Genomic DNA, 15,575 nt, shown 5'->3' on the forward strand with positions numbered 1-15,575 from the left:
GTGTCCGGCCAAATGGGATCGAGCGTGTTGGGTTATGTGGTGCACCCCTGCAGGGAAGTTTATCTATTCGAATAGCCGTGTCCCTCGGTAAAAGGACGACCCGGAGTTGTACCTTGAGCTTATGACAACTAGAACTGGATACTGAATAAAATACACCCTTCCAAGTGCCAGATACAACCCGGTGATCGCTCTCTAACAGGGCGACGAGGAGGGGATCGCCGGGTAGGATTATGCTATGCGATACTACTTGGAGGACTTCAATCTACTCTCTTCTACATGCTGCAAGATGGAGATGACCAGAAGCGTAGTCCTCGTCAGGACTAGCTATCCCCCTTTTATTCTGGCGTTCTGCAGTTCAGTCCACTGATATGCCCTTTACACATATACCCATGCATATGTAGTGTAGCTCCTTGCTTGCGAGTACTTTGGATGAGTACTCACGGTTGCTTCTCTCCCTCTTTTTCCCCCTTTTCTTTTCTATCTGGTTGTCACAACCAGATGCTGGAGTCCAGGAGCCAGACGCCACCGTCGACGATGACACCTACGACACTGGAGGTGCCTACTACTACGTGCAGGCCGCTGACGACGACCAGGAGTAGTTAGGAGGATCCCAGGCAGGAGGCCTGCGCCTCGTTCGATCTGTATCCCAGTTTGTGCTAGCCTTCTTAAGGCAAACTTGTTTAACTTATGTCTGCACTCAGATATTGTTGCTTCCGCTGACTCGTCTGTGATCGAGCATTTGTATTCGAGCCCTCGAGGCCCCTGGCTTGTATTATACTGCTTGTATGACTTATCTATGTTGTAGAGTTGTGTTGTGATATCTTCCCGTGAGTCCCTGATCGTGATCGTACACATTTGCGTGCATGATTAGTGTACGGTCAAATCGGGGGCGTCACAAGTTGGTATCAGAGCCGACTGCTTGTAGGAATCCCCCTATCCACACTCCTTGGCTGAAGTCGAGTCTAGACATTACAAAACATTTTACTAACATGGCTGTGTGTCTTACGGGCCCACGTCGCCATTGGGTGGTACTAGGATCTTTTACTCCTCGACCTTTACTCTGGGACTCTGAACTCTCTTCTACTCGGGTTAAACGAATTTACTAACTCTAACACTAGGATCCCGTCACCGCGTTCACCCCAAAGATGGATAAGCCATAGTTGTTTCTTAGAATAGTATTTTGAACAATTCACACACTGTCATTTGACTCCTTTGAAACGTCTTTGCTTTCAGATGGAACCCACGAGGCAGGTCGTTCGCCACACGATGGCCATTGGTGCCTCGGGATCACCTGCGGTGCTAGCTGAGATGATGACCTATCTGGGTTATCGCTGGCACCCTGAGTACACCGTCTACGAGGAGTACCAGGACTTTAACCAGGAGCAGTACCGTGCCATCGTCCACCTCTACTCTCGGGAGTATGACTCCACTACTGTGCTGCACACCGCACATGGTGTTGGTGTGACAATCGATATGGCTGTCCACGATGCTGCCTATGCTGCTCTGACACGTCTTCGTGGAGAGTATCGGGAGTTGGACACCTCCCCTTTCAGGCACATTGCTATCGCCTCTGATGTTGGTGCGGAGGGATACTATACTGCTGCCTACTCCACTGTCACCCGAGAGCCCTTCTACCATCAGCACCTGGTTCTGCATGCTGATGGGCTGGATCGAGCTAACCGAGCTCTTTGCCACGAGATGTACACCACCCGTCAGCACCTTTACCGTGCTCTGACGCTGCTGCACCCTTTGTCCGGTCTGGACAGGTACCGCGTACTGCGATCTACCCAGCCAGGACCGTGATGCCCCACGGTGTTGGTTGGCCAGAGGTGGGAGGCTACTCTCCCGCACTTGGTCCTCTTCTTCCACCTGAGCGTCGGGCTCTACACCTGAGTATCCGCGGCCCCCAGTCTGCTGACGTGGAGGGCTATCCGTTGCCTCACTACCAGCTGTCGGGCTACGATTACCTCCACAGTACCTCTTGGGACTGATGTAGGCTTGCTTGTAGTATTAGTTGCAGTCGCCGCGAGCCTGTGTGCCGCCTATGATGTTTTAGTCCATGTACTGAACTCTGTGTACTGAACTCTATGCATGACCCCTTTTGTAAGTTATGCCGACTACTATGTAGTAGCTATCGTGCTCCTTTCGTTATGCATGTTTCATCATGAATGATTCTTGTCTTTGTAAGAATTTCTCAATGCTGAACCACCCCTGTTATATATTAGCAGGATGATTAGACCAGGTGGTCGTGGTCGTGGTGGCGATGCCCCACCACCACCTGAGTACATGGCTGGTATGATCCAACAGCTTGAACTGAACCGCCAGTTCATGGAAAATATGATGGCTCAGTTTCCTCGCCCCAATATGAACCAGCAGCCAGCCCAAGTGACTCTTCAAGATTTCATACGCCTCAACCCAACCATCTACCGCAGCTCAACTCAGCCTCTGGATGCTGATGACTGGCTCCGTGACATCACCTATGAGTTGGAGTCTGCTGATGTAGCCCCTGCCAGCTATGTCAACTTTGCTTCCTTCTTTCTGAAGGGACCCGCAGCTCAATGGTGGGACAGCCACAGGCGTACTCTGCCAGCTGGAACAATCATCACCTGGCCAGACTTCCAAGCAGCTTTCCGTGCCCGCTTCATTCCTCAGGGAGTCATGGACCGGAAGAAGCGTGAGTTCCGCAACCTCACCCAAGGCAACAAATCTGTCGAAGCTTATCAGCGGGAGTTTCTGGACTTGTCCTGCTATGCTGAAGAAGACATTGCAACTGATGCACGCAGACATGAGAAGTTCCGTGATGGCCTTCAAGCTGACATCAAGCTCGCACTTCTAGTGCATGACTTTGCTGATTTCGCCACCTTGGTGAACAAGGCCATCAATGTCGAAACTGGTCTGCAGGAATACCAGAGCTCTCACAGGCGCAACCGTGACACGGGCTCATCTTCGGGTTCGCCCGCACAGAAGCGTAAGATATGGATCCCGAACAGCATGTACCGTCCAAATGCATCTGCCCCAAGGCAGACCTATGCTGCACCTCGTCTGCCTCCACCACCATCTAGGCAGTCAAGACTTCCAGCTCCACCATCCCAAGCTCCTGTTCCCACTCCCAATAATGGTCTGTGCTACAAGTGTGGACAACCAGGTCACCGTGCCAGGGACTGCCATCAGAATCAGAATCAACTTGCCCTTCCAGCAACGGTCCGTGGTAACAACCAGCCCCGCAGCAACAATGCTAAGCTTTATGGTCGTGCTCATGCCAACCACGTTGATCTCAACGAAGCTCAAGACCAGCCTGCTACTGTGATGGGTACACTCCTCGTAAATTCAGTACCAGCATCCGTTTTATTTGATACAGGTGCATCGCATTCATTCATGTCAGAAGATTTTGCATACAAGCACGACGTTAAATGTGAGGAGATGAACACCTCTGTATTGGTCAAAACCCCCGTGGGACAGTGTCAAACCTCCTTGGTTGGCATCGATGTCCCCGTGGAAATCGAAGGGCTGGAATTCTATGCCTCTCCCATTATCCTGAAGACGTCTAACATCGATCCTCATTTTGGGTATGGATTGGTTGAAAGCGCATACTGCTTCTATAGTTTGCGCCACTAAGACCGTCCATCTGCTACACCCTTCTGATGAAATAGTTGCTTACCAAGCTCATCTGGTGCAAAATGCCGAGGCAAGGCTCTACGCATTGAATGCATTGAACGCTGCACCACTCGAGGGCATTGAAAACATTCCCGTCGTGCGTGAATTCCTCGACGTCTTCCCTGAAGAACTTCCGGGGATTCCCCCTGCTAGAGCTGTCGAATTCATCATTGACTTGAAACCAGGCACCACTCCTATAGCCAAGCGACCCTACAAAATGCCGCCGCATGAACTCCTTGAGCTTAAGGAGGAAATCGACAAGTCTCTTCGCAAAGGATTCATTCGCCCAAGCTGCTCTCCTTGGGGAGCACCTTCTCTCTTTGTCAAGAAGAAGGATGGGACAAACCGGTTAGTTCAAGACTACCGTCCTATAAACCAAGCTACCATTCAGAATAAATACCCTCTTCCTCGGATCAATGATCTGTATGATCAACTGGCCGGTTCGTCAGTGTTCTCTAAGCTCGACTTGAGGTTGGGCTACCACCAGATCCGTGTTCGCGAAGAGGATATCCCAAAGACCGCCTTCGTGACTTGCTATGGTTCATACAAGTACACCGTCATGTCTTTCGGTTTAACCAATGCTCCAGCCACCTTCTCTCGTCTGATGAACTACATATTCATGGATTACCTCGACAAGTTCATCGTGGTTTATCTGGATGATATCCTGGTATTTTCCAAGAACGAAGAAGAACATGCTGAACATCTTCGACTTGTGCTGGAAAAGCTACGAGAACATCAACTATATGCCAAGTTCTCCAAATGTGAATTCTGGCTACCGGAAGTAACCTATCTTGGGCATGTCATCTCTAAGGATGGTATTGCCGTCAACCCCGAACGAGTTCAGGCTATTCTTGATTGGACTCCTCCCAAGAACGTTAAGCAAGTCAGAAGTTTTCTCGGTCTCGCCAGCTATTGCCGTCGATTTGTCGAGAACTTCTCCAAGATCGCCAGGCCTCTGACTAACCTGTTACATAAGGGCGTCAAGTTCCAATGGACAGACAAATGTCAGGAAAGTTTCCAGGCACTCAAAGACAAGTTGACTTCTGCCCCAGTTCTAGCTCCACCTGATACTAAGAAGGACTTCGTCATTTACTGCGACGCTTCCCGTCAAGGATTAGGCTGTGTCCTAATGCAAGACCGCAAAGTGATTGCTTATGCCTCTCGACAATTGCGCCCTCACGAAGAGAACTACCCAGTTCACGACCTCGAACTTGCTGCTGTCATTCATGCGCTGAAGCAGTGGCGACATTACCTTCTCGGTAATCGTTGCGAGATCTTCACTGACCACCAAAGTCTGAAGTATCTGTTTACTCAGCCAGATCTGAACCTCCGTCAGCAGAGATGGATGGAGCTTGTTGCAGACTTTGACTTGGGTATTTCCTATACGCCAGGCAAGGCTAATGTAATGGCTGATGCCTTGAGCCGCAAGTCTTACTGCAACCACCTCCAGGTTCATAAAGTTCAGCCCTCGCTTGTTGAAGAATTCAGGAAGCTGAACCTCCATATTGTTCCTCCGGGTGCACTCGCTCCCCCTCCTAAGGAGTTTGGCAAGGTGAACCTCCACGTTGTTACCCAGGGTTCCCTCAATACCCTAGTTGCTAAACCAGATCTCGAGGACAGCATCAAAAGGCTACAGAAGTATGACTCTGAAGCCCACAAGATTAAGCGCTACCTCGCAGAAGGAAAGCCCTCATTCTTCACCATTGCTGAAGATGGCACCTTATACTTCAAGGGCCGCCTAGTGGTGCCATGTGCAGAGAAAAACCTGGATATGACACAGGAAGTTATGAAAGAAGCTCATGATACGCCTCTATGTATCCATCCTGGTAGTACAAAGATGTACCAAGACATCCGTCAGAGATTCTGGTGGTCTAATATGAAGCAAGACATTGCTCGTTATGTTGCTGAGTGTGACGTTTGCCGTCGTATCAAAGCAGAACATCAAAGGCCTGCTGGAACTCTGCAACCTATCTCTATTCCTGAATGGAAATGGGACCATGTTGAGATGGACTTCGTCACTGGATTTCCCAAATCACAGAAAGGTAATGATGCTATTCTTGTCGTCATTGACCGGCTTTCCAAAGTTGCACATTTCCTGGCGGTCAAAGAAACGATCACTGCTAGCCAGTTGGCAACGCTCTATATGTCCAGGATTGTTTCACTCCACGGTATTCCATTGGTTATCAGTTCAGACCGTGGTAGCTTATTCACTTCAAGATTCTGGGCAAGTTTCCAAGAAGCTATGGGAACTCATCTGTCATTCAGTACTGCGTTTCATCCTCAATCGCAAGGACAAGTTGAACGCGTCAATCAAGTTCTCGAAGACATGCTTCGAGCTTGCGTTATTTCCTTCGGCAAGAAATGGGAGGAATCTCTCCCGTATGCTGAGTTCTCTTATAATAATAGCTATCAAGCTAGTCTGAAGATGGCCCCCTTCGAAGTGTTATATGGACGAAAGTGCCGAACCCCTCTGAACTGGTCAGAAACTGGGGAACGTCCACTCTTCGGTCCGGATATTATCCAAGATGCCGAAGAACAAGTCCGCATTATTCGCGAGAATCTCAAGACTGCTCAGTCACGTCAGAAGAGTCAGTATGACCGTCATCATAAAGACATGGTCTATCAACCTGGCGAAAAGGCTTATCTTCGAGTCACACCTATGAAGGGTGCTCACCGCTTCGGGATCAAGGGCAAACTAGCTCCTCGCTATATTGGCCCATTCACTATTCTCGAAAGGCGTGGAAAAGTGGCATACCAACTGGAGCTACCGCCGAACCTTTCTCAGGTTCACGATGTGTTCCATGTGTCACAGCTCCGCCGTTGCTTCAAGGATCCAATCCGAGCTGTGGATCATGAAGTGCTCGAATTGCAGCAAGACCTCTCCTATAAGGAGCATCCGGTCCGCATTCTCGACCAAGCTGAACGCCGCACACGTCAGAAGGCGATCAAGTTTCTCAAAGTCCAGTGGTCGCACCATTCTGAAGATGAGGCCACTTGGGAACGAGAGGATCGTCTGCGCGAAGAATACCCCGCACTGTTTCCTTCTACCTCCTAAATCTCGGGACGAGATTTCTTGTAGTGGAGGAGATTTGTAACACCCTGAGGATCATGCTACAGTAACTCTCTGTGATTAAGCTAATCATGTTGCTAAACAGGGCATGATCACATTTGGAATCACACTTCTTTTCAAACTCCTAATTCAAACTTCAATTAAATTTAAAAGTGGAAAATAAAAGTTTTCAAAATTTAAACAAAAATGTTCGGGGCCATGCCAGAAATTGCACTGATAATTATGGTGGAGAAAACACATTTTTATAAAATACCTAAATACTTTTAAATGAAATAAAACAGAAAAGAAAATAAACAAATAAAAAGAAATGCAAAAGAACACAGACAAAGAAAAAGAAAAAAGGAGAAGGCCCCCCCACTGCACCCCTGGCCCAACTGGGCCGACCCCCGGCCCAGCCCACCTCTCCCACTCGCCCCCTTCCCTGTTCCCCCGACCGGGGTCGGAACAGGGGCCGTCCCCGCCGCACCCCCTCGCCGGCGACGGGGAGGATAAGGGCGCCAGCACCCCCCGCCTCCTCGGGCCTCTTTCCCACTCACCCCCGCTCACCTCTCGGCCCCTGCGCCTCTCTCTTCCCCCCCAGATCCGCGCCGCTCTTTCCTTCCCCACGCCCGACGCGCTCGCCGCCGTTCACCGTCGTTCACACGGCCACCGTACCCACCTCGCCGCCCCACGTTGTCTCCAAGGACCGCCGTCGCCCGCTGCTTCATCTGGTGCAGCCCGTTGGAGGCCGGAGCCCCTACAACGAGCACACCGAGCCCGTCTTCAACTTCGGATGCCGGCGACCCCCTTCTTCCCCGGCGCCGACCTACTGCTCCTAAGCTCTCACCAGCCTCCGTGTGCCGCGCGGTGAGCCTCTCCCCCCTGCTCCCCTGTCCTTTCTCTCTCGCGCGCCCCCTAGCTGCTTCCCCACGCGCGCCCGAACGTCGCGCCGCGGAGCTCGCCGCCGGCGGGTCTCCGGTGACCAAATGGTCATGGGCGTAGGCCCGTTAGCTCGACCGCATCGTGCCGCACCCGCCTAGCTAGTTAGTTCGGCCGCTCGCGCGCTCTAACGCCGCACCCGCCCCAGCCCGAAGCACCTCGCCGCCGGCGAGCTCGAAGCGCTTGCCCCCGCCCGTTCCAGCCCCTCCGGCCACCACCGTTGGACGCGCGGCGCCGAGCCGCGTCGAACGCGCCCAGCCACGACCCCGCAGACCCCCTGTGCGTGAAACCCGCGCCCCTCCCGAGCCGCGCCGCCGCGTTTGGCTCGTCGGAGTTCGCTCCGGCGCCGGCCGCCGACGTGGCTGGCCTGGGCCACCCCCAGTGCCACTGCCAGTGGGCCCCGTGGGCCCCGTTGACTGGGTCAACCCAGTCAACGTGCTGACTGGGCAGGCCCAGCCACTGACATGCGGGCCCCGCCGCAAAATTAAAAAGAAAAAGAAAAAGAAAAATGTTTTATAAATAAAAATAATTAGATTAACTAATTACTCACTGACATATGGGGCCCACCCCTCTAATTAGACTGTTAGTTTAGTTTAAATTAATATTAGACTAACAAAGGCTGACATGTGGGTCCCACTGGACCCACCTGTCTGGTTTGACTGGTCAGCCGACCTGTTGACCTGATGACGTCAGCATTGCCTCATGCTGACGTCATAATTCATTTTTGCTTAATTAAATAATTCCAGAAATTCAAATAAACTTTGAAAATTCATATCTTTTAAACCGTAACTCGGATGAAAATGTTTTCTATATGAAAGTTGCTCAGAACGACGAGACGGATCCAAATACGCAGTCCATTCGTCCACCACACCTCCCTAACCTATCGAACTAGCAAATTTCCCCCTCCGGTCCGTCTGTCCGAAAACGCGAAACATCGGGAATACCTCCCGGATGTTCCCCCCTTCACCGGTACCACCTACTGTCGCGTTAGGACACACCTAGCACCGCTCATTGTCATGTCACGCACGTCATGCTATTGCATGGTTTACTTTCTTCCCCCTCTTCTCTCCGGTAGACTACGAGACCGACACTGCTGCTGCCCAGTTCGACTACGGAGTCGACGACCCCTCCTACTTGCCAGAGCAACCAGGCAAGCCCCCCCCCCTTGATCACCAGATATCGCCTATACTTCTCTATACTGCTTGCATTAGAGTAGTGTAGCATGTTACTGCTTTCCGATATCCTATCTGATGCATAGCCTATCCTTGCTACTATTGTTGTTACCTTTACCTGCAATCCTACATGCTTAGTCTAGGATGCTAGATTTCCATCAGTGGCCCTACATTCTTGTCCGTCTGCTGTGCTATACTATCGGGCCGTGATCACCTGGGCGGTGATCACGGGTATATACTTATATACTATATACATGACACATGTGATGATTAAGTCGGGTCGGCTCGTAGGAGTACCCGCGAGTGGATCTTTGTGGCGGAGCGACAGGGCAGGTTGAGACTGCCTAGGTGAGAGGTGGGCCTGGCCCTGGTCGGCGTTCGCGGTTACTTAACACGCTTAACGAGATCTTGGTATTTGATATGAGTCTGGCCATTTGGTCTATACGCACTAACCATCTACGTGGGAGTAGTTATGGGTATCCCGACGTCGTGGTATCAGCCGAAGCTCTTTTGACGCCAGCAACTGAGTGGCGCGCGCCGCATTGGACCGTAAGCTCGCGCTTGTATTAAGGGGGCTAGGTCTGCTTCCGGCCGCGTACGCAACGTGCAGGTGTGCATAGGGCGATGGGCCCAGACCCCTGCGCGCATAGGTTTAGACCGGCGTGCTGACCTCTATGTTGAGCCTAGGTGGGCTGCGACGTGTTGATCTTACGAGGCCGGGCATGACCCAGAAAAGTGTGTCTGGCCAAATGAGATCGAGCGTGTTAGGTTATGTGGTGCACCCCTGCAGGGAAGTTATCTATTCGAATAGCCGTGTCCTCGGTAAAAGGACGACCCGGAGTTGTACCTTGACTTATGACAACTAGAACTGGATACTGAATAAAATACACCCTTCCAAGTGCCAGATACAACCGGTGATCGCTCTCTAACAGGGCGACGAGGAGGGGATCGCGGGTAGGATTATGCTATGCGATTGCTACTTGGAGGACTTCAATCTACTCTCTTCTACATGTGCAGATGGAGATGACAGAAGCGTAGTCCCCGTCAGGACTAGCTATCCCCTTTTATTCTGGCGTTCTGCAGTTCAGTCCACCTGATATGCCCCTTTACACATATACCCATGCATATGTAGTGTAGCTCCTTGCTTGCGAGTACTTTGGATGAGTACTCACGGTTGCTTCTCTCCCTCTTTTTCCCCCTTTCCTTCTATCTGGTTGTCGCAACCAGATGCTGGAGTCCAGGAGCCAGACGCCACCGTCGACGACGACACCTACGACAACGGAGTGCCTACTACTACGTGCAGGCCGCTAACGACGACCAGGAGTAGTTAGGAGGATCCCAGGCAGGAGGCCTGCGCCTCGTTCGATCTGTACCCAGTTTGTGCTAGCCTTCTTAAGGCAAACTTGTTTAACTTATGTCTGTACTCAGATATTGTTGCTTCCGCTGACTCGTCTGTGATCGAGCATTTGTATTCGAGCCCTCGAGGCCCCTGGCTTGTATTATACTGCTTGTATGACTTATCTATGTTGTAGAGTTGTGTTGTGATATCTTCCTGTGAGTCCCTGATCGTGATCGTACACATTTGCGTGCATGATTAGTGTACGGTCAAATCGGGGGCGTCACAACCCTACTCCTGCTTTGGTGGATTGATGGTGGAAGAGTGGTGGTGGAGCGTAGTACACTTGCCCGACAAGGGCGACAGTGGCTACACGCGTATGGGCGTGTTTGTTGTCCAACCTTCTAAACCCTTATACGGTTGCCACGGGTCTCCTTTTATAGATTAAGGGGCTACCACAATGGCAAAGTAGTCATTATGCACTGATAAGATAGCAAACAGTGCTATCGTACCTAACTCTGCAGGCTGACAGGGTGCATTAAATGCACCGCTTAACGTCACGTCATTGGTTGCCCGGCAAGCCTTGCCGGGCTATTTTGCCAGCTTCACACCTTCTCGCTTGACACGTCGCAGGACGGGTGTCGTTCTTGGGCGTCTTCCGTAGAGAAAGGCCGCCATGTGGCGAATGGCCGCCACTTAGTCACTTTGCGGCTTGACACCGCACTGATTGACAACACGGGTCATGGTGGATTAGTTGGGTGAGGTGGTTTTGCCCTCGTGAGTCCCGGCAAGCCCTGCCGAGACGTCTTGGGCGTCTTCTTCCAGGGGCGGCCCCGTCCCTGTCGAGCTCATCCGCCCGGCAAGGGAGGCTCTTCTCCTGATGGTATCTTGTTTCTCTGGCTTGACTTTGGTCCTCCGGGTCTGCACGTTGGTCCTTCAAAGCTCTTGGTCTCTTGTACTCTGACTTGGGTTGGTGCCTCAATCATGTTCCCGTGCCTGTGCACAGTCTGGGCAATAGACCCAGGGTTTGTTGCACCGACACTTGTCTAGGGAGAGAGATGGCATGACGGGATGATCCAGGTCAAAGGGAGGTAAGATGACGGGCAGGGCGGCGACAGCAGTGTGGGGTTGCTGGGCGCTGCTGCTCACGTATGGGGGGAGAGAGATTGTGTGAACAAGTGATGCCACTGATGTGTTGCTTCTACTAATGCATATACAGAGAGGGAAAGGTGTCTAATGCTATTGCCGCTAATACATACACATAGTTAGACAAAGGTGTGATGCCTATGTGAGCATGTACTGCTACTATTATAGTTGCTATTGCTTTTCATTTGTACGTATGTCTGTTATTTATGCACATTGCTGTGATGAAAAAATAAACGATATTAATTATGATCTTTTGCATACCACTGTTGGATTGAATGATTTATACTTAACTCGGGCTATTACAACTCAGTCACCATGGTCATCCAAGCATTCAGTTAGACAAATGTAATAAAAAAGAGATAGAGAAAGAGGACGTCGACGGAGAATAGCCGTTGGGTTTGGACACTAGCCATAGCCGCTTGTGGGCAAAAGGCCTTGGCAATGAGGCTTGCATCTTCTGCTTTTGGCCGGACGTCGGCTATGTCAGCTTGGGGGTGGGGGCCTTGGCGGTGTGGCGTACATCTGCCGCTTGGTGATGGGTTGCTGACGAGCATATATTGGTGACGGGCAATGGATTTGGTGGTGTGTATACTATAGTGACACACTACGTCGGTGCTTGCCCGAGCGGCGCGTCTGAGGGGGAGAGAGATCGGTGGGTGGGTGGTGAAGGGTATTGCCTTACTGCTGAAGTACAATGTCTTTTTTGGTTTTCTCTTTTGTCTGTTTCGCTTCGTCTTTGAGATTTATTAGTATGAGTGTGTGTTTTAATATATTTTACTTATATATTTGTGATTATATAAGAATGTCTTAAGTGCTCTGGAATTACATAGTTAAATAAATTATTAGTCATGTCCTTACTTTCTTGTATACATACAACATTGAAAATGTTTAACTTCTCTATAAACTCATTTTAGCTGGAAGTTGATTTTGATACTTGAGAGGCATGTGGTGACTGGGGAGTGATGGAGGAAAGGAAATTCAATTCAAAGTGCGTGTGTCAATGGTGGAATGGAGATAGTCGTATGCATCATTGAAGAGGTGGTTAGCAAGGAGTAGGAAGAGAAATGCGAAGAGGGTAGGTGAAGAAGAAGAAGAAGAAGTGTGCTTTAATGAGAAGATGGTAAAGCAATGCTCCTAATGTCCATGAGGATTCTAAAGAAATATACTGAGACAACTCATGTTCAATGACCAGAATATATATCTCCCGTTGCAACGCACGGGCAATTAACTAATTTAGAAAAAAATTACAAGCAAGATATTGGCTCCCTGTTGAAAAAAAGAGACCAAAATATTGGCTCCTTGTCGGAAAAAAGAGAGCAAAGTATTGGCTAATTATTTAAGAACTTTGATTGTCCAAATTTGACTAAAGACAGGCAAACTTGTATATAGAAGAAAAATAGAAGTAGTGTACTTTTGTCTTCTAACTAATGCGGTAGTGTTTTTTTTATCCCTCAACTAATTTTTTGTTCAAACCTTACCCTCAACTGCTAATGATAGGGTGAGGACGTTTGTCGCTTCTTGAAGTCATTGTTGTAGAAGAAGTTGATTTAGTGGTAGGTGTTTTTCATATCTTGTAGTGGTTTGACTGTAATTTCCTTTATTTTTTACTCCGCTTAATATTTTATGTAAGGATAACTGTGTGCATCACAATGCTATAGAGGGCGACGGTTTAAGCTCCTTTCCAAAAAAACTGATAATAACGAGTAACTTTGGTCCTGAAGAAATAATCACCTACGATGGAACCATTTTTTTGCTAACATGTTTGGTTTTGGTATTTTTTTTGTCATATACATTACTCTCTCTCTATCTCTCTCTTTCTCTTCCCCCCTCACACGTGCACACACACATTGGTGTGCGCCAGGTTGTTCTCGTTGAATGACTCATCCAAGGAGCTCCTGTAGCGCTTGAATCCCTAGGCGTGATACTTGTGTCACCATTATCGACAAAATCGCCGAGTCAGTGATCATTTGTCAATGCATATTCATCAAAATCCAGTAACCCCGGCTGCTCCCACGGAACCAAGCTCTAGGATTAGCTAGGGGAAGGTGCAGTTGCAGACCTACCACTCTTGAATCACATGAGATCCCCCGAGTAGGCCACTGTGACTTCTAGCCCTCCAGTTACGAGCGAGGAATGTGTGTGTGAGAGAGAGAACACATGATGGTAAAAAGGGGCATATCGCCGCTAGTTGTGCCATCTCACATCATCTTCACTTGCTTAAGGTCACACCGCAGTTGTCTCACACCATCTCTAGGTTAAGCTCGTTCAACAACGACAACTCCCATACTTACCATCACACAATATTCTATCACAAGCTTCTCCGACGCCTCCAGCCCCACCGCATGGTGATGTTAGCATTGACTGTGTCAAGTTATTCTTATTGACTTCTCCAACGACGGTGACACTCCACGTTTGTGCAAGGAACAACTCATTCCGGAGTGGTGGGCTGGAGCAGTGCGGGAACAGGATCACCATGTCGGGGTGGCGATGAAAGTGTCATGTTGTGAACCCATCTCTACCTTTGTACATAGAGGATATACACATTGACATACGTGGCCCATCTCTACATTGACTTTGTTATGTGGATATAGTCATGCCACATCACCAAAAACTTGTTTTGACCATGGTTGACCGTTGTCAAGCACCAAAATTGCATGGTACTGGCAGTTGGGTGAATGTTACAAAGAAAATCAGTTGAAGGATGAAATTTGGATTATGATAGTAGTTACGGAATGTAAAATGCACTTCTCTTTATAGAAAAGGGTAGAAAGCTATGAACAACTCACTCGCAAGAAAAGAGAGCTATGAACAACTCATTAAATATTGCTAGTTGACTTAAATGATGATAGATGGACAAATAGAGTGGATACATAAATAGTCGAGTACATGAGTTACATTGTACATGACACAAGCCATAAAGCTAAATTGAATAGGAAGCAACAAAGTGAATTGGTTACATTCTACATACATAAAGAGTTGAGTACATAGACTAGTTATGCACGACACACGAACTATAAATTAGTTCACCGTCTGAACCAAATAGCTTCCGAGATAAGTGGTCAAGGGATTTTTCATGTCATTCCGGTTGTGCTTCATAATATCTTGTAGTGACAATAGTCATTAGATCAAGTTAGTGTTTCATCTTGTGAAACTTTAACTTCTCAAAAATAGACGCAACGTGTTATTTTGTTGGTGTTGCTTATTTTTCAATAGCATCTGATGTCCTCACATGAGAATATGGGATTGCACCACACTTTCATTGAGCCAATGGATGTGCACAACATTGTGGTGTTGTTTCTTTGTTGGGTAGCGATGCCCTCTTGTACAGTTCGCTCCAATAGTGTCTTGATTTGAAGAAGAGGTGTAATCTTCCCACAAGTTTATTTTACTTATCTTACTCACCTCTCCAGATCCAAAATGTTTTCCCATTGAGATTCCCCCTTCAGCACTCTCCACCGATACATTAGGGCAAAATGTTTTTTTATGTCCAACTCTTTCTTGTATTAATCTTGATCATTCTCAACAACTCTGACCTTTGATTTCCCAATAACATATGTTATTCCCATTCGAATCATATTTGCGCTGGACTTTGTAGCTATGGTGGTGATCTGATTCCAATGGTCCGTGCATTGCATTAGTGTCATTCTTTTCACTTTACATGAATGTGTATTGTACTGTTCCGAGACTTGCTTCCAACAATGATGTGATTTCTAGATTTTCCTTCAATTGGGACAATGAAATGTTTCAACCAAGCATTTTACTGACCGTTGGTTCTCCTATTGACCACATTTTTGCTCGCAACTTCATTTGCTCATCCAAATTATCTTTACCATATTCTTAATTTCTATAATGCATCTGCAATGTGGAGCCAAGATGGGAGAATCTGACTCATCACCTCTCAGAACCACTAAATGTAGCCGCTCCAAAGAAAAACAACAAGCTAACCGATTGATAGTGGACTATCGAATTCCACCTCCATGAATTCCTTGTGGGCGATGGAGCTATTGGATGTAGTTGGGCGGTTGATGGAGTCTCTGCATGTAGCGCCTGGTAACTATATGGAGATCCTAGCCGGAAGCTCGATGGAGCTCCTGAAGGGACAAGAGTTTGTGGATAGCAAGAACGATAGCCATATGGTTGGTGGGGACAATTCATGGAAAGACAAGATGTGTAGTGTTTGTGCGTTTGGTGTGGTACATGCCATGGTATTTGTGAATCTGAATTTGGGCCTTGGTTGTTGAGTAAATCTCTCAAGGGGTAGTTCTCCATGGCTGAAGAT

This window comes from Triticum aestivum, chromosome 7D (genome assembly GCF_018294505.1).
Source record: "Triticum aestivum cultivar Chinese Spring chromosome 7D, IWGSC CS RefSeq v2.1, whole genome shotgun sequence".
NCBI classification, from domain to species: Eukaryota; Viridiplantae; Streptophyta; class Magnoliopsida; order Poales; family Poaceae; genus Triticum; species Triticum aestivum.